This window comes from Dermacentor silvarum, chromosome 9 (genome assembly GCF_013339745.2).
Source record: "Dermacentor silvarum isolate Dsil-2018 chromosome 9, BIME_Dsil_1.4, whole genome shotgun sequence".
Lineage (NCBI taxonomy): Eukaryota > Metazoa > Arthropoda > Arachnida > Ixodida > Ixodidae > Dermacentor > Dermacentor silvarum.
The window spans coordinates 146,987,335-147,007,863 of NC_051162.1; the positions used below are offsets into that span (position 1 = coordinate 146,987,335).

Consider the following 20,529-nt stretch of genomic DNA (forward strand, 5'->3'; position numbering starts at 1 on the left):
AATTCGAAAAAAAAGTTTTTAAATAAAGATATGCGTCATAACCCCATATGGGAATACTGGGTATGTTAGTTATGGGGTATTTAAGCTTTTTGGGTATAGGGCGGTGGAATGCTTTGGAAAACAAATTCTTCATCATCATCATCATCATATTATTATTATTATTATTATTATTATTATTATTATTATTATTATTATTACTGTTAGTATTATTATTATTATTAGAAGTCGTTCCAAGTGTATATGTCCTGCAAACCCACCGGCTACAATTCGTAAACTTGAATATGTGGCATAAAGTAATTAAAAAAAGTAATCCGTGATCTATTTATAAGTACTGCGATCTTAAACAAGATTTTAGCAGCGTGGTACACGAGTAAGTTCACAAAACAAAATAAATACAAGAAATTGGGATCTGCACTCAAAAGATTCTTCACACAAGCACTTCAAACACACACACACACAAAAAAAAACGTTACTTCAGTGATTTTCAAATCACAGTCAGAAAGTGCTATCACAAACGATCTCAGCAAGCGCAAAATGCTTTTTTTTATTAAAGATATGTCTCTAAAAGTGATAATGAGTCCTGAGTTACAGTATTATCGACCAGCTCATTCCAATCTACTACGGTTCTAGAAAAAAAGGAATACTTGAAGCAGTTGACACGTGTTGTAAATGGAATTACAGCTAGTGAGTGTCTGTGTCTGGTAGGGTAACCTGTTGCATAGGTGAGAATGTGAGAAGTGTTGATGTTGTAGTGACCATTTATTAGTTGGAAAGATAATTTTAAACGACATACACGATTTCTATCACTTACAGAAGGCAAGCCGCTCCGAGATAAAAGGTTAGTAATCAAAGTACGCCCATACGTATTGTAGACGAATTGAACTGATTTTTTTTTTGCAAGTTTTCTAGCTTTCCAATATCGCTTTCAGTGAACGGGTCCCATATGACTACATATTTGCTTGTTATTTAGTCAATTATGCATTTCCATTTCTCGCACGACTGATGTTCGCCGCTTCGACTGATCCAGCTCAAGGACTAGAATTATACGCTAGCAGCTTGTTCGTTTGGACTGGTTGGTACACCTTGTCAATTAAAAAAAAAAGTTCTGTATTATGTAAAAAAGAGCAGGCCGTACAGATTCCCTAGGCATGTATTACTATTGCACTTGGATACTGGTTCGCAACAAGTGGCATGTGGCCTTTTGAGCCCCTCCGGCCATCCGAACCGAGATATCAATACATTTATATATATACAGTCGAAGCCGGATATATCGAATCTGGAGGGGATGCCAAAAACGTGCGATATATAGGTAATTCGATAAATAAAATAAAAATTGCACACAAATAATTTTCGAGGAGATTTTACTGCGGTTCGTTATACACAATAATTCGTTATATGCGGGTTCGGTATATCCGGGTTTGACTGTATATCGTAGTGGAGGGAGGAAGAAAAGGGGGAGTAAGGAAGTCGACCAGACGCGCGCAGGGGAAAGGGGGCTAAGCAATGAAAAGAATGAAAGGAGGAACATCGCTTAGGGTGCGTTCATCCGGAGCTTCACATCAAACAAAGCAAGCACCAAACGATGCCCATGAGCCGAATACCTACTGGGACGCCAATGAAGGGCTCTTATACCCTCCCCGACATCTCAGGTAATTACCGAAGAAACCGTGTCTTCCGTTGTGCAGTGCGGAAGGCTTAGGCCGACTTATATTCATTCTTTCTGCTTCATAAATTATCCCGTCCTCCATAAAAAAGCAAAACAAAAAACTCCATAATTGTGCGTGTGATATCGAATCTGCATGAAGGGGACCACAAAAAAGTTCGATATATAGGTCATTCGATATATAAAATCAAAATTTTTATACAAACATTTTCAAGGGGATTTTAGTGCTGTTCGTTATACACAATGTGGATTCGATATATCCGGGACGCCATAACCACGCGTGTGACACTGCAACAGTTGCCTCTCGACAGAAATCGCGCCCGTCCGCACTTGACTCCCACACGCACATGGACGTGTCAGGTTTAGCTCCTCGAGGTCATTTCAGCAACGAGCAGGAAAACAAAAAACAAAAAAGACAAACCGGACGCTTTGCAAGAGGTGACGGCGACAAGAAGAGCACTTGCCAGGGCTCTCACTCTCCCCATTTCCTCGTAGCCCGACGACCAACCACAGCAGCGGCGCAATCTGATTAGGGTCTGTCTGGCTGTTTGCCCGAAGCCGTCGCTGTCCTATCGTCTCGTCATTTCGTTTGCTAACACTTGTGCGCGCCCGGGGACAAGAAGGGGGGAGGAGTTGAGGGGGGGAAGCTAATGGTTCGGGCGCCGCGGAACAACCATCGCTCAATGGCCTTTGCACCACGTGTACAATGAAATAATTCCTGCTAAAACAAGCGACGATGGATCGAGTACCCCGCTGTGGCTGTCGGGGGTGGGTGTTAAAGGGGAAGGGGGGGGGGGAGGAGAGGTGGCATCTCGACAGTAGCGGAATCTATTACGTTTCTAAGACCGAACTGAGGCTCCCGAGTGGCTCGGGGTGGAGTCAACACCAGCTGTGGCCCCATGCTGCGCTGGGCGGGTTGCTCGTAATGAATGGTATACAGGAATGAACAGACTCCGTCGTCACTGAATGCATTGTTTTTTTTTTTTGTTTTGTTTTTTCATTAGTTCAAACCTGCGCATTGTGTGTGCTTGTTTTATTCATGAATAACTTCTGCAACTTCGGACACGAAGCGTTTCCATATAGCGGCGACCGAAATTCGTCGGAAGCGAATCGATACCGTAATTACTAAAACTATAGGTCACCCGCGAATGTAGGTCGATCCTACGCGATAACGTAAGACGACAGAACATGTTGGGGAAAAAAAAACCGGGCTGTAAATAAAGGAACGCAAGAAAACACCCGGACGAAAAACGTTGCTGTTAGGGAGCCCTAGGCAGAAGTCACAGAACATAAAGTTCAAACGTGCCTTGAAAACCAGTTCTGTTCAATTTACGCTTCGTATTCTGCATTTCCTTGAGCGCGGAAACATGAACAAATATGTTTACATATCTGTAACCACGTACTTATTACGAATTAGTGAGTTATTAGTTAGCAGAAGTTTTAGAAAATCACCTGTGTAATGTAGCGGAATTCTACTCTTTGGACTGGACTACTCTCATAGGCGAACATTATTTGCACGAGAAATCGAAATGCATAATCAACTAATTACCGTCGACTAATTAAACTGTCACTTAATTTATTTTCAATAAATAATTTACGGCGCGCATTACAATTTGCGAATTGTAGTCGGTGCGTTCAATAGATGAATTGAACGGATGACACCAGTTTTGAGATACGCGTTCCAAAAATGTGCTACGTCATACACTGGTGTCCCAGCTATCGTTGAGCTTCAATGCATAACAAGCGGTTTTCCCCAATTAGTTTCCAGTAGATATGTCGTGAGAACTCACTGGCTTCAATTGATCAATTGCAATATATGCCCTAATGAAATTAGTTACAGTTTTTAGTAAAATTTTGTTAATTAGTCGATGGTTCATTCTGATTAATTGTGCAATTAGTGTCCTCATCTTCGGGGAGTCTAGCTCATTAAGTAGATTGAATCGTACTATATGCCAAAGGCACTTTCTTTTTAAGTTCTGCTACAGCACAAGAAGAAAGACAAAACATTCATATATACAATTCGGCTTTCACAACTTTTAGCTTTGTAGAGCTGACTACACCGACCTGCTATCCCAACCGAAGGAAGCGCTCGTTGACCAAAATTCAGCACATTCCCAGTAAATTACACTTACGGCCTGCGAAACGATGAGCTAGTGCTGAAAGTCAAAATCCGCACGATGCTTACCACCGCACAAACGCAACGATTTTCTCTCTCACTGCGCGCAAAGGAAGAGAAGGGAAGAGGAGGTCATGGCGATGCGACCGGTATAGGCCAGTAGGAATCTGGACAAATGGTCGCGCGCAAGCAAGGCAGATTGAAAGGTCCAGCGACCCAGCCCGCCGTTCGATCTGCCGGCCGCTTCCGAGACAATCAATAGTTATACTTCTAATGACCTGCAATGAGGTCATTCAGTGAATAGCGTTTTCACAGAGGGTCAAGCAAGCGCTGTCGCGCTCGCGAAAAATCCACTCGACATACAGTGCGCAGTCGGCGTCAAAGTTTTACGGACCACGGGATGTGAAAAAAAAAAAAAAAAAAAAAAGACATTGAATTTCCGGGCAGTCTGCGAGCGTAAGCAGTAAAACCGTGCCACACAATGTTGTTGCTGTATACTATAGTAAAGTAAAGGAAATTCAACTACCAGGCTTGAGTGATATTATTACATTTTTTGGGGTGTTGTAGTAGGTCGCGCTGAAGAACGCGAGCGGCATACAACGTATGAATTTATTGTTAAGGCCGTGCCATGCACCGTACGTCCATCGTGATGAAAACTCCGAATAACAAAGACCGGTGCACGTTCAAATAACGCAGCCACTTCGATTCGCAAAGCCATCGTTCCTTGCGGTCTATACGACTTGAGTGGAGCAGGACCTAACACGGCGAACACGGCAAAGCAGCTGTCAACGCCCACAACTATAGACCCCACCCGTATATAGGCGACCTTCGGTCGCGATCGCCATCGCCTTCTCAGGTGACCTCATTTCGCTTCCTTTCCGGTAAAAGAAAAATGCCGGAACCGGTACTTCTTACCGCGCGTTCGGACGGAACACGCGTTACCATCTGAATATGAATCACTTTCTTCATCACAATTTTTATATGCAGACTACCGCCATGTAGCTTCTGCAGTTACTTCAGGTACGGGTGCGATTACCAGAAGCAGAGCTTTACTACTCACTTAGCTGTTATACTGTGACAACAGTTAAGAAGCTCGAAGATCGGTTTCACTGTGTCCGTAAACTTCCTGTCCGTTACGACGACGGCCGTTGTCGTAATCATTCATTCATTCATTCGTCAGAATACAAAGATGTTGTGAAAGGAGACCACATATGAAAAACCGTTACTCAATGGGTTGAAGGTACGTTGGTCCCCCGTTTTTGGCAATGGCGGCGAGAAACCTAGAATACATCAGCAACTGTTCGCATACATATCAAAAGTGAGCTAAAGCAAAAGAAAACATTGAGCGTACATTGAACTTTGTACAACTAACATACGCCGATCAGCAATGAGTCGCACTAGGAACAGCACGAGTGGAGCCCGGGACGAAGTCCATATATAATGGACTGGTATTTTGCTTGTTTCTACGGAACAATTTCGGTATCCAGATGGCGTATACGTCATCACGCCCTGAATCACTGGATCTCTCTGTTCCTGCAGTTGCTGCGGCTGCAACGTCAGCAAATCTTTTTCTGTGTCACGACGCCACTGTAATGTCGATGACGCCAGGTCTGGTATTTCGAGACGAACGTTACTTTCAAATTAATATATATTTAACGTCCAAAACATAGCATCTATGACGTGTTTCAGGCTCAGCAATCGCTTCAGGCGCATGCAATCAGCCAAAGCATGGCTTTTGAGATCAGTTTCTGCTACCCACAGACAACCGTCACAGGAGCGTGGATTTGGCCACCACCTATAGGTGTTTCCCAACCTTCAAACTATAGCTGTCATCCTATTGCGGTTTCTATAGCTTCGAAATTAATGTGTCATTGCGCGCTTAATATTTCTTTTAGTGTCCATTAGATGCCATAGGCGATTTCTGAATCCACGTCGCAGCCTCCAACTAGCCAAAACAGATCTCTAAGGCAACGCTTTTGCGGGCTGCATGCGCCGGAGGTGACTGCGGAGCCAGTAACACGTCATGGCCGCCATGTTTCAGGCACTGCCCAATTACTTTTCTGAATGGTGTTCTTTTCGCTCTCTGTCTTACCAGGAGCGACTGACATATTACCACCCTTATTATGAAGTCAGGGGTCTGGTAAAAAGAAGAAGAAAAAAACTGCAGCTAGCAACTCCGCACGAACCAGTGACCATCGAGGTACGTGGAAAGCAGCAATACCACGCTGATATTGCCCTGCCCCTGGACGAGCAATTAATTACTCTTAGCGTGTTCCCGTCGACAGCGTCCGGCGATTGCAGCGCGACATCGTTACCACGGCAGCGGACAAACGTCTCCAATCAGTTTCGACTCTTTGGACGAAAGACAAAGACAGAGAAGGGCTGCGATTGGACGTGTAATACCGGTGCCACGGAACTAATGAGGACATAGCAACGCTGAAGATTTCAATATGGCTCGGTCTAACACTTCTATAGAGATAAGTCTCTTTACGCCTTGCCACGGTATTTATTAGGTCGACTATACGCAAAATTAAGGTCTGGTGATCGCTGAGCTATTAATATTCTTGCATAAATCTCGCCCGCTATCGTTGTAAATGGGTATTCACGGTGTTTTGCTGATGGATATGGCGTGCATGGCATTGAATAAGCATTGCAATGAAATGCTTGCGCGCCTCAACTGAAATGTCCGGTCTTACTTGGTGGTAAAAAAATTACCCCCCCCCCCCCCCCCCCCCCCACCCCTGATCTCTACAGCGGCTTTAGGAGCCCAATGTAAACTTTGGGGCGTCCAATCCGATCAGTCCACACAGTGTTGAGCTGTTTGTTTTTTCCTTTGTTCGATCAGGGTGGCAGTACAAATAAATGAGGCGGCGAAGGAAAATGAAAGAAAAGACGTGTCGTTTCTTTGAGGGCAGAGTGGGTATTCCTTTTTTTTTTTCTTCTTTTAAAGGCGGTGCACATATACTGTTGACTTTTTAAGCTATGAGCCACGCGTATTTCTTTGCTGCTGCGATATCTTGACTGTATCGAAACATGGGCTTACGCGCTACGTTGTGCGTTCTTTCCATGGAACAAATTATTTACGTTTCTGCTATCCCGTATGCTGTAGTGGCTTCGGGAGAAAGTAGGGATGCGAATATGTAAATTTCGAAAAAACGCAACCACGCGTAGCCATAATGACATTTAAGCAATTCTTGGACTTAATATCGTAGCAACATCAATGAAGCATTGATAAATGTTTCTGCTAGCGAAAAGAGCACGAACAGTGCCAATATATATCTTCTTGCTTCGGTTTCACTTGGCCCACTTTGGAAAACCTTGCGGGTGGTACGCTCGGCCGAGCGAATTTTCGAGAAAGCGCCGCTAAATTGGAGGCTCCTTGCGTAGCAGCAGATTAAGGCCACAAAAAAAAAAAAGAAAAGGAAGAAACGCAGCTTTTCTACCACAAACAAGGAACTGAAATAAGGACCCGCATTATGAAAGGGGGCGAGCAGGATTTAAGCATAAGCCATCGGACTAGGACGCGCGGCCGTGTTCATATAGCAGGCCTGAACGCGTGTGCGAGTTTAAAATGAAGAAAGGGGCCAATTCAGCTCCCGCATAGAGCGCGGCGAAAAAGCGATAAATTACGAGCACGCTGAAAGCCTTCTGACTGCAACGCGAAAACATGTTGATGCATCAGGCCGATAAATCACTCAAATTCTCTTTTGCTTACAATTCCCAGATTATGGGATGTACGTCGTTCGGCAAACGATGAAAATAGGCTTACAAAGCGTCCACGCTGTACGTTCCTCGCGACATAAGTGTCTTGCGTAACACGCGAAATGTGAAAGCCTTTCGTTGCACTATAGAACGTACGAGTGTTTCGTGGATAAATCGAAAGAAAGTCGTAGAGGTAATGTAGTTATATAATGGGTACAGCAACGATTTTTCTTTTTTTGTGCTGATGTTGCAGGTTTGGTACAGCAAAATACGGAAGAAAAAAAAAAAAAAACGCCAACCTTATTCTGTCTCACCATATCTGCATAAAGGATGCGTAATGTCATCGGCTCAGTGGCTATGCCATTTCTGCCGCGGGGCACAAGGTCGCGGGATCGATTTCTGGCCCCGCAGGCCGCATTCCTATGTGGGCGGAGTGCAAAAAACAGTCGTGTACCCTGCTTTGGGTGCACCTTAAAAAAATTTCACGTGGTCAAAATCAATCCGGAGTCGTGCAGTGCGGCGTACCTGACAGCCCGTGAGCAGTTATAGGAGGTTAAAGCCCATTAAAAATACTGAAATACAAACGTAATGCCATTCTATAGTTCGTCATAACTGCAGTGCCATTCGCTGACGAAAGCTGTGTACACGAGTTCGATAAGAACTCTACTAATAAGCTAACAATGGTTCGATAAGAACATCATCAGAGGTACAAAGCTTCGGCTAAAGGCTTCGATCTTCAAATTTCACGGGCACGGATTCCGAGAACGAATGTACAGTGACAATATGCTGGATTTGTATTTTTTTTAAATCCTGGCCTAGGTATCGTGAAACAATAATTATGACGTATTCTAAGCTTCTTGTCACAATATAATGAACCCACGTTCTATACACACGCTACTCAGGTGTCACACCCAGATGAATAGTGCGGCTGTTTACCGGTTCGACGGTATTAAATCACTCGGTGCAATGCGGCGTTGTTTAATCACCGGCCATTGTCTGTCTCTTTTTAATCACGAGCTGCTGTTTGCTATATTTTGGCAATGCGGAAGCTCCATGGGAGTTCCAGAAACGAGCGTAAGGCTGCAATTGATCTGGCGAGACGGAAGACCAATTCAGGTCAGTGCACCTTGGCATAGTCTTAAAAAAAAAAAGAAAAAAAAAGTCGTCTGGCGCCAATAAAAACACCGTCTTTTTTTTCTCTCTCTCTCACCGCGTGTGGCCACCGAAGCCCGAAGCTGAATATTTTGGGACCTTTATCGTATGTTATTATTTTTGTGTGTAGCATTGCCGCCAAACTACAACACGAGAAGGGTTATTTTTTTCTTTCTGTCTTTCAAGGTCGACATGAAAGGTTTTCGTTGTTTCCTTTTGCCTTCGTTTTTGTATTTTTGTTTCTTTTTTAACCATAATTTTGGAACACGTGGATTTTGATAGATAGCGAAACTTACCACTTTGTCACAGGCCATAAGAATACTCTGCACTAGTCTTAGGATAGAAGTGGGAATGTAGTCCAAACCACAAACTGCCATACTTATGCCAGTCAGTACTTACATACATTCTCTGACGTTTTTGTCGTCTGAGCTCCATTTATTTACTTATATTAATTTTTTAAGAGGATAGTCTTTCTTGGGCTACCTAAACGCGAAAAACTGTCACTCGATTCAACCGCCCGGCCAAAACCAAGCTAGCACTGGTGGCACGGGGTCATACATGTCAACATTATACAGCGCAAAGGAAACCTCAGGCCTATTTGAGGCAAAATATATGTACATAACCGTGATCCGCAGCGGTCATTCAATTAAGAATGCACATTGGATTGGTTTTTACGTTAGTAAATGAAAAATCAACGCGTCAGAAATGGTGCCGAAGAGACGATACGCGTTAAAAACAAGCCGACTGAAGCCGCGGCCCTGTAGCCGGCTTTAAGCCAACAGTAACAAAAGGTCCCAACTGATGGCGCGAGAGCAGGGCGAACTCGGGAAATTTGAATTGAATTCAGCAAAACCTCCCTTGCATCCTTCATGGGAGGAGTGAGAGGGGAGGGGAAGAGCGTGAGGGGTGGGAGGGGGGAGAAGAGATGATGTTACGTATCAGTGGCGGCAAAAACTATTGTCTTTCGACGTCATTTGCAGCGAAGCAAGCAGATGTGCGGCCAATCTTTTTGCTGGTGTATATTTCCTTGCCTTCTTCGTGTCAATTATTAAAACACCCCATCGGAAATCGCAAGTCTTGCGTACAACCGGGGCTCTCTCTTCGGCTTTTCTTATAATAACTCTCTCTCTCCCTCTCACAGTCGAAATTAATAAACAGAAAACGACAATATGGAAAATGTGGCTGTAAATAGACAGCTACATCAAAGTAACAGTTCAGATTAGAAACAATGATCTAACCAAGAATAAAGACCAAGAAAGTCACAAACACAATCACAAACACAAGCTCAAACATAGACGCAATCACGCGTAAACAGCTACACTGCAAAGATAACACCAATTTACGTTCGCACGATAGCACAAACTAAGTATACGAACCGTAGGAATGAGCACCCGAAAATTGTTTGTGACAGTACTGAATTCGTCGTGTGGTCAACTCCTCAGCTTCGCCAACTTTTGAAAGCTTCGGAGACTACGGGTGCGATATAGAGCGTCTCGATGTCCTAGCATCGTACACGTGTGTCACGTTGGCGCAACGCTATCAGCAGTGCAGCTGTCACAATCTTTTTCAGCGTTTAACGCAAATGCTTAAAAGAATTGCCGCGCGCACAAACAAACAAAACATAGGTTGTACAATATCGCCCTCGCCAGTTTATCAGTTTGTTTGTTTGTTTGTTTGTTTTTCTTTGTTTTCTGGTTGAAAGCGAAATGTTTGTCCGTGTAATGTATGTGTGAAAGTGTCGGCGGACGCTGGAAGGCTGTCTTCGGTTTCTAAGTCGGACTACGCGGAACATGATGTAATTTATTTTGCAGTCCGTTTTTTTTTTTTTTTTTTTTGGAAATCACTGCCCCGCGTTTGGTAGCGACGTGCTACGTAGTTGTACGAATGCATTACACTTGTCAGCATGGTTCGTTCATCCAACAACATAACGCTGTGGAGAAGCTGGCGACATGCGGCACTTGTTTTTAACATATCTAGTTCATAATTAATTAATGAACAAATCAACAAAATTGGTACAGAGAGCGGTACTGAGCAATTTATGAGCACATGCCCAAGTCATATCTGCGACTTATGGGTCCTTCATCTCGTAAATGTAGCTCAAAACCACGCTGTACGTGAAGCTGTATTACAGCCACTCATATCGTAGTAATTAAGTTTACATTCACTTTAACTGTGAACTCTGAAGCGACGCTTGTATCTGGCCGACAGGGACACCAGGCTTCAAGCATACACTTTTTTCGTGCGTCCCTCCCTGGAATATGTATCAGTCATTTGGCATCCCTACCAGATCACCCTTACCAATCTACTCGAAGCCGCCCAGAATAAAGCTGCGCGATTCATCATGTCATCCTACTCCCGATTTCAAAGCGTTTCATCTTTGAAGCAAACACTAAACATGCCGCCACTCGCAATGCGCAGAAAATTCGCCAGATTATGCTTTTTTCACACACTGTATCACAGCAACACATCATTTGCCCGGTCACACATTTTACCGCCACCTCATACTTCACATCGCATCTATCATGCCTATAAAGTTAACCCTATCTTCGCCCGGACGGAAAAGTACAAGAATTCGCCGTTAACCTTATCAATAAAAGAATGGAATGAGTTACGCTCCAGAATTGCCACGATAACACAGTCTTTATTTCATTCCTAGCACTTTAAGTAACATTTTTCTCCCCCAGAGCACTTATTCGCTTTCGCTATTTTGTTCTTGCTTCGTTGAGTGTGAATTTTGTAAGAATATTTACCTTGTTAATATGTTTCACGACTTGCTGTACCCCAAAGTGCTGTATTTACCACCTGCGATGCTTCTTCATTTGTAAAAATTGTGTTCTGCTTTATGTCCCCCCCCCCCCCCCCCCTATGTAATGCCCCTGTGGGCCCTTAGGGTATCTAAATAAATAAATAAAAAAAAAAACTGGCAAGAAACGACTAATCCTAGGCTCTCGGCAGAGCTATAACTTGGTATAATCATCATCATCATCAGCCTATATTTATGTCCACTGCAGGACGAAGGCCTCTCCCTGTGATCTCCAATTACCCCTGTGTTGCGCTAGATGATTCCAACTTGAGCCTGCAAATTTCCTAACTTAATCCCCTCACTTAGTTTTCTGCCGTCCTCGACTGCGCTTCCCTTCTCTTGGTATCCATTCTGTAACTCTAATGGTCCACCGGTTATCCACCCTACGCATTACATGGACTGCCCAACTCCATTTCTTCCGCTTAATGTCAACCAGAATATCGGCTATCCCCGTTTGTTCTCTGATCCACACCGCTCTCTTCCTGTCTCTTAACGTTACTCCTAAGATTTTTCGTTCCATCGCTCTTTGTGCGGTCCTTAACTTGTTCTCGAGCTTCTTTGTTAACCTCCAAGTTTCTGCCCCATATGTTAGCACCGGTAGAATGCAATGATTGTACACTTTTCTTTTCAACAACAGTGGTAAGCTCCCAGTCAGGATTTGGCAATGCCTGCCGTATGCACTCCAACCCAACTTTCTTCTCTGTAAATTTCTCAAGATCAGGGTCCCCTGTGAGTAATTGAGCTAGATAAATGTACTCCTTTACAGACTCTAGAGGGTGGCTGGCGATCCTGAATTCTTGTTCTCTTGCCAGGCTATTAAACATTACCTTTGTTTTCGGCATAATAATCTTCAACCACACTCTTACACTTTCTCGGTTAAGGTCCCCAATCATTTGCTATAATTCGTCCCCATTGTTGCTGAGTAGGACAATGTCATCTGCAAACCGAAGGTTGCTGAGGTATTCGCCGTTGATCCTCACTCCTAAGCCTTCCCAGTCTAAGAGCTTGAATACTTCTGCTAAGCATGCAGTGAATAGCATTGGAGAGATTGTGTCTCCTTGCCTGACCCCTTTCTTGATAGGTAACTTTCTACTTTTGTTGTGGAGAACCAAGGTAGCTGTGGAATCCTTGTAGATGTTTGCTAAGATATTCACGTATGCGCCCTGTACTCCTTGATTACGCAATGCCTATATGGCTGCTGGTATCTCTACTGAATCAAATGATTTTTCATAATCTATGAAAGCCAAAAGAGAAGTTGATTGTCTCCGCAGATTTCTCTATTACCTGATTGATGACATGGCTATGATCCATCGTAGAATATCCCTTCCTGAAGCCAGCTTGTTCTCTTTGTTGGCTGAAGTGTTGCCCTGATTCTATTGGAAATTATCTTGGTGAATTACTTGGTATGTCTAATCATAAATCGACACAGATAAGCGAGAACTAAGCGAAATGCTCTTGCCTCATTACCTTGTGAAATAAGTGGATTTATCAGCGTTTCCAACCTTTACAAAACAACAGGCTCGAGAGATTACAAGCTGATTACCACCATACCGTCGTTTGTCACGATGCCAAATCAAAGTCTGCAGAACACCCGTTGCTACCCGCACGTCGTACCGTTGGAGGTGAAATGAGCAAAATTTCCGTCTTTCGATCGAACGCTTCGGGTCAAGTTTTACTGGATCGATGTCTATCCGCTGTGTAGCATCATATTATACAGGGTGTTCAAAATTAAGCTTTACGGAATTTTAAAAAAAATCGCCTGGGGCAGGTAGCATAATTCTTATCGTTGAGCTAGGTCAATCGAAGAGGTGGACATTAGTAGAACGAGCAATTGAAACACATATTCAACTACTTAACAAAAATTCACTAATTACCTTCTTAGTTAATTACTTCACGACACATATTGCAATTTACGAATTGTAGCCGGTGAGCTTGTGAGGCGCGTCCACTTGGAATGAATTTCCAGAATGACACCAGTTTGGAGATATGCGCCATCAATCTCGCCATAAAAATGCGCTGTTGTTCCACTTACTTTTTTACCAGAATGCCGTTTTATACATTGAAGCACAAAAGTAACTGGAACGCCCATGTATTTCGTCTCACAGGTTGGGAAATATCTCGAAACTGGTGTCATCCTGGAAATTCATTTCAAGTGGATTCGTCTCGCAAACTCACCGGTATACAATTCGTAAATTGCGATGTGTCGTCAAGCAATTAACTAAGAAGTTCGTTAATCAATTGCTGTTAATTAGTTGAGTATGTGTTTCGATTTCTCGTGCTACTAATGTCCGCCTCTTCGAATAACTCAGCTCAACGATAAGAACTATGCTATATGCCACAGGCGACTTTTTAAAAATTCCGTAGAGCCTTAATTCTGAACACCCGGTATACTACTACAGCATTCAGTTTCAAATTACATAACAACAGCTAACAATACTGACCCGACAGTACACATCCTTGAAAGTCTGGGCCAGGGACGTTCGTTATCATTAGAGACCGGATTTTAGGCAAATGCTTTTTTTGTTCCTTGCGCTCCTATCACCCCACTTTGATATATGAGCTTGAATTAGAGGTTAAGAAGGGCTTTTATAGTGTTTTTATAGTGCCTATAAATGCCTATTTTGGCGTTTGTGCCTAAATGCCTATAAATGCCTATAAACGCCTATTTTCAATATCGGCGCCTATATGAACATTATTTAGCCTCAATTTTCGCTTTCGAGTGCAGTTAGAGATCGTATTCATGTTACCGGGCAACATTGATTGTTCGGAACTCTACGGGGTTCAACCTAGTCCTTTAGTTCAACCAACTCCCGGAAAACAACTGCTAGCAGCATTGAAATGGGACGTGCCGGCCAGCATACGCCGCCGCGCTGACATTGCGCGAGCGGTTGGCGAATGAGAAACCGCGGAGAGCCCTCAGGGGAAAGGAGAGTGAAGAGCAAAAGAAGAAAGAAAAATGTGATGTGCACGCGGCTTTTGTTTTGCTTGTAATTTACTTTTTTAAGGTGTTCACCACCGTCGGGCGTTCCTTCTCAACGTACGAGATCATTCTCAGTGACAAGAGGCACAATTTTGAATCCAAAAATCTGGAGAAGGTGGTAGTTTGCTATTGTTTCCACAATCTTGAAAGTCATTCTTAGACTACGTTCCGCGTGCTCTCCAAATATATTTCTTCAAAGATGTGCACTTCAAATGCGTGGAAGTCTATTTGGCAGTGTTGGGATGTCTGGCCTGTACTAATCGGATAATGTCATTGTACATGAGAAAATTGCAAAGAGTTGTACCTAACAGTCCTCATGTAAGAACATGTTAATTTCTACATAAATCGTAGTCTCTCTTGCATTTGTTATTTGTCTGTTTTTGTTGTGTCTTAATTTAATTGCGTCAGGCAGACATAAAGTATCGGTGTTTTAATCAGTATTCCCAGCTTTGAAGTATTCTTTTTCATGCCTGTTTCACTATATGCGACGCTCGAGTACAGTGGCCATTGAACATGAATATGAGCAGTGTGCTTATTGAATGAAGCCAATTGATCGTCATTAGTCCAGCAGTTTTATGGGACAATTGCACGGCTATGTTCAACTGTTGGAGCCTTCGTGCCACCATATAGACAATAACATTTCTTGTTTTCCTATCCTAGATATAGGCTGCGCACGTCTTCGTTTGAAATTATTTGCATTTATGTAAAAATTTATTGTGCATATATTTACGACGTTGGAGGCCTAAAACATTGTTTTGCCTGCCTATTATTGGCGCCTAAAATGCGCTTTTTTGTTGCCTAAAGATCCGGCCTCTAGTTATCATTGATCACCAGTACTCTGTGACATAGCGGACAAGCATATAGAGGCAAGCAAGTTAGCGTATTAGTATCCTGATAATCTTTCTTTCTTCCTACAACTTCCTGCTCTCGTCTCTCCTGCTCTCGTCTCTCAGATTTGCTTAAAACGTCGTCTAATTTACATATTAACTTATCTAATTACTACATCGAGTCATTTGTGCCTTTGTGGTAAAAGCGATCCAGATGAAATCGTTTAAACATCTCAGCTTAGCTATTTTTAAGAAATTTCGAACATACTTCGTGAAACGCCCATTATACCTCCTTAGTTTGATCTTGTCCCACCGTGGTTGCTTAATGGCTATGGTGTTGGGCTGCTAAGCACAAGGTCGCCGGATCGGAACCCGGCCACGGCGGCCGCATTTCGATGGGGGCGAAATGCAGGAAACACCCATGTACTTAGATTAAGGTGCACAATAAAGAATCCCAGTTGGCCAAGTTATTCCCGAGTCTCCCACTACGGTGTGCCTAATAATCAAATTGTGGTTTTGGCACGGAAAACCCCATAATTATCTCCCTCTCTCTCTCTTTAAATTTGATCCTTTTGCACGTGATTAGTTTGCGCGCTTCAAACTGAAAGCACGGCCGGCCCCCTCGGCGTAGAACGGGCAGCATTTCGACAGCATTTCGTGAAAACGTCCGGTGTAGCATGTCACGCGCTCTTCCAAACGGGACAAAGCCGATGCTCTCTATAAGTGAGCCAGTCGATAAACGACGTCATCGATTTCACCTGGACATTGGAGTCGGTGCTCCACACAAACACACACACACCAGCATAGACATACGGCTACGAAAGAAGCAGAAGCGTACACGTCGGCGGCCGGGCCGCCAAGACCTATCTTTAGTACGACGCGAACAAACGCAAGCACTCGAACTTTCCACTCCCAACGGTCATCGTTGCCTCAACGCGCTGCAATCCCGCGGGCTTCCCCGCAGCTTCAGAGGAATGCTTTTTCCGCTCCGGAATTCGCGCAACAGAGTTAAAGGTTTATGACGGCACACGCTGACTTGCACCCGCAATGCCACTGTAAATAAACACGGTGTCAGAGCAGCAGCAGCAGCAGCGCTGGAGCGGCAGGGCGGTCAAGGGTGCAATGAATCGGAACGCCCCGCTGAAGCGTTGGTGGTGATGATGTTGAAGCAGGCGGGGTTAGCCTGGCATACACAGCCGGCAATTGTTGAGCCTGATCCTCCTTTGAGTAGAGATCAGGGGTGTGTCACCAGGTGTCGATTAAGCCCCGTGAAGCGTTCGTCTCGTCACAGACGGCAAAAAGATCGTTTTCGAAAGTTGTTTTTCGCGGCGAGATTTGAGTCACGCTGTACTGTTGTAGCAACGAGGGAAACAAACGATTTTCGACTGTCTTGGGCCCCTTATATAGTGTGTTCTGAGTGAGATCTCCGAGGTCGCTCAATGAGAAAGAGCTTGATGGTGGCTTTTTTTTTAAAGTACTCTTTGGAAGCTCCCACAAAACTGGACTTTTCTTCTCCAGTACAGACTGAGGAGTGTCGCTATCTCCCACATCCTAATGCATCGGCCATTTCAGTATCTATACCGATGATGCAGAGATTGCGATAGTGATGATGATGGAATTTTGGAAACCTTTACAAACGCACGTAAGTAATGATGTCAGTCGGGCTATCTGGTTGCTGGACTCTTAATTCCCATTGCCAGCGCATAATTATGCGCTGGCAAAGGGAATTAGGACACAATTAGACAACAGAGCGTGTGCTAACAGCCACGCGGTCCGCTGTTCGCGTTTATATAGGACCAACTGGCCCAACCAAAACACTGATTTTATCGTCATGATTTCTTAACTCGCTCTGTTAAGTCGTTTCAATTCACCCATCATATCCGCGTTCCAAAAACGTGCAGAATTATTGTATTACAGGCGGATCCCATATGTTCGGTTAACTTAAAACCGCATCTTTTGTTTTAGTCTCTGCTTAAGGCATTCATCCACGCCGAACACGTCGGCTAACCTTTGAACCTTGTTCGAAGATTGCGAAGTCCAACATTTCGACTGTCAGGAGCTCATGAAAAGGTCGTCTATGAAACATTACTCCGCCAATGCACCCCCGTACAGATGGTAAAACTACAGCCACTGCAGTAAAACAGCGAAGCTGAAACGTGTGGCCCCGGTGTTTATCACTGGGTTAATTGTTGTCATTCCACAGCAACTATTTGGGAATAATGTTAAAAGTTAGGCTGACATTTTTTTTTTTCGTGTTCTTAAGAAACGGTCTACACAGAAAAAAAAAAAAGGATGTGCGTGTCTAATTCTATGGTATTCAAGACGTCCTTTCGAGGAAAAATGTACTTGAGTGTCTAATTTCGTCGCACAAAGCGCATTTAGAAAATAAAGAATAAGTGTTTGATTGCTTCGTAAAAACTGTCCTTGGAAAAAAAGTAACTTCAGTTCCTAAAAAAAAAAAAATGTTCCGTAAAATGCCTTTATTGAAAGAATTCCTTGGAAAAAAGTAACAAGACTTTTTATTTTTAAAATGTATGGGCAAGTGTTACTACATTGTAAACGTAAATAGGATGTCACTGAAGTTTATATGAAGTTGGTAGAAATTTTAAAGAAAGCTGATAGACATTTTCGTAACCGTGGCATCGTACATCATGCGTAAGTGAAATGAACTGGGAAGAAAAGCAACTCCCGAAAACAGGGACCTTCAAACAGACTCACAACAAAAGGACATCAAGTGCGTGAGTTTTAGAAAACAGGATGTTTTCCTGCAAAGAAACGTTCGTGCCCTTCCATGACGTTGTCTTCAACGCGGCATATCGCTTCGACAGTTGCTTTGCAAACGCCGTTGTTGCAACGCGCCGAAACAATGGCAACTGTCACGAGGTTGCTGCGATATAACAGCTAAACGTTCGAAAACTTCGAAAACAAACCACACTTCATCGAAACAAGGACATGCCATGCAAAGCCTGCAAAATTAAAATAAAGAGGGTGCTGATGTTTCGTTTAACACTTCACAGCAGTGGGGCAAAACGAAGTGCTCGTAATAGAATTTGAGGACTTACTTCTCGCAACCAGTACTAAGTACAAGGCTTCTGCTAAACGGATACGACTTCATTATTGTCCGGCCTTAATAACGCAATTAAGACATGCGCCCTAATTCTAAAGTTCATTAGTTAGGTTTGTGAAAGTTAACATCGCACTGCGGTTGGTCGTACGAGCGGTGTCCACCTCATCGAGTAATCAAGCAGGCTTTGTGAAAGAACTGCGCTATCTGGTACAGATCTTTTATACGTGTGTGTGTGTGTGTGTGTGTGTGTGTGTGTGTGTGTGTGTGTGTGTGTGTGTGTGTGTGTGTGTGTGTGTGTGTGTGTGTGTGTGTGTGTGTGTGTGTGTGTGTGTGTGTGTGTGCGTGTGCGTGTGTGTGTGCGTGTGTGTGCCGTGCGTGCGTGCGTGCGCGTTAGCACTCGGAGACGGTAAAATGACACGTTTGCCGAGTGCGCGATTGCGCACATGCGTGCGACTTGCTGCGGCATTTCAAGCTTCTCAGGAATCGTTTTAGGCTCAGACCACTGAAAATGCCCGATGTGGTTCTCTCAATCGAAAAAAAAAAAAAGTTCTAAAGTACCCGAATACTGTGCAGTGCACTCTGCAAGCGAAACGCAGGATCGCGAACGCTTCCATAGCTACTACGAGTGCAGTCGCACGCGACGTCGAAATAAGCAAACATTCCAAAGCTAGAGTACCTAGCCAATAAAGCAGCAATTATCGCAAGGTACGCCGCGCCGCAAGTCGCTAGAAATCACGCAGCGATCTGTGAAACAATGCCTAGCTATTATTAGTGTAAAATTGAACTATTCATATAACTTTGCCGCGCAAATGTAGCAATGTAACTAGTCAGAAGACGCGATTTAGTTGCTCTGAATGGACACCTCTGCAATTTACTGTGTTGCACCGTGTCGCGAGTTTCGTGATGGGTACATACGTCGACGACAAGTCAAAAAATCGTTTGACGGGACCTTTTTTTCCTAGCAAGCAGTCGTCATAATTAACACAGCCAAATTTGTGACTCAGTCGTTTTTAACCCTGCAGAAGCGAATGAAAGATCCCTTCCGTAAACACCGATCCAGCTTGCAGACGCGTCTAGAGGTCGCGCTACGCGTCACAAGTGCCCTTATCACTCAAAGAGCTCAATCTTTCGTGTACCACCCACCTTCAACTTTCGTGTATCGTACAAAAGGCAATATAAGCAACTCCGATCACGCGCTGCGCACGATCAATGGCAGTCGAAAGAACAATTAAAGTACACTGCGCTCACCTTTTGGTTTGCACTCCTCGACGTCGAAACAACAACGGAAGAGCGGCCGTGGCTCGCTACACTAGCGAGGCAACCACCGTCGACGCAAGCCGCCGCCGTGTCCCGCTGGCACAACCAGTTTTCGCGAGCCGGAGGGCAAGGGGTGTGGGGGGAGAAAAAGTTGATCCGGCGAAAGGAGGTTTTGGTTTACGCCGAAGTGCACGGTGCGTTGATCTTTTCGCCCAAACACACTCCCAGTGGCTTCGAGGAGCCGGCGACACGGGCACTTCTCGGCGGGCCACAGCTCATCACACGTTCGAACGCACGGTACAACAAAGCAGACGACAGAAGAAGCGGGAGGGAGGGAGGGCGACAAAACTTATCGCCGCCTCCGTGCTTTGCAAGAGAGCGGCGGGAATTTTGCCAGCCGTGCCACGCGCTCGCGAACTCGCCAGCGATGAAGTGTCGTCCCGTAGCGGTAATCCTGCAATTGGGTCGTTCGACGCGCGCGCGGCCACTGCTGCGGCAAGGATACGTGATCGCCTTACAACACGACAGCAACGGGGCGCGGGGGCGCTTCTCTTGCTTTTGCGGCACCACGAGAAAAGTCCCAGGCGCAGTGTAATACGTGCGGTAGAGACGGCGGCGGAAAACCACGGACCGCTCAGTCGACACGGCCCTTCCTCTTTCTCTCTCCCTCTTTTTTAACCCTCACGCTCTTATTATCCGCCTCCTTCGGTGTTTCAAATCCTCGCCGACTCGCCTGCCCTTTCCCCAGCACCGCTGCTGTGCCGGCATTCGGAGCGGCGCTTCATTCCCTCGCTTGCCTCTCTTTCGTACTCCTTAATTATTATTTTTTTTTATTTTTTGCGTTTCCGGACAGCATGTCCGGTTTGGAGAAAATATAAATAAAATTAGAATGACGGGAACTGGTGGCGCCACCTGCCAGCCATAGAGAGAAAACATAACTGCCGCTAAATGGCCTCCAAGAT

General features: G+C 44.5%; 1 protein-coding gene across 2 annotated transcripts in view; it reads right to left on the bottom strand.

Annotated features, from left to right (window-relative positions):
• The window catches only part of LOC119464514 (mucin-5AC-like), a 51,798-nt gene extending 31,597 nt beyond the window's left edge, over window positions 1–20,201 (bottom strand). For both annotated transcript variants that reach the window (XR_007463604.1, XM_037725518.2), the window contains exon 1: window positions 19,559–20,201. The gene's annotated coding sequence lies outside the window, so the exon portion shown is untranslated. The remainder of the gene's footprint in view (window positions 1–19,558) is intronic.
• Window positions 20,202–20,529: the final 328 nt, after the last annotated feature.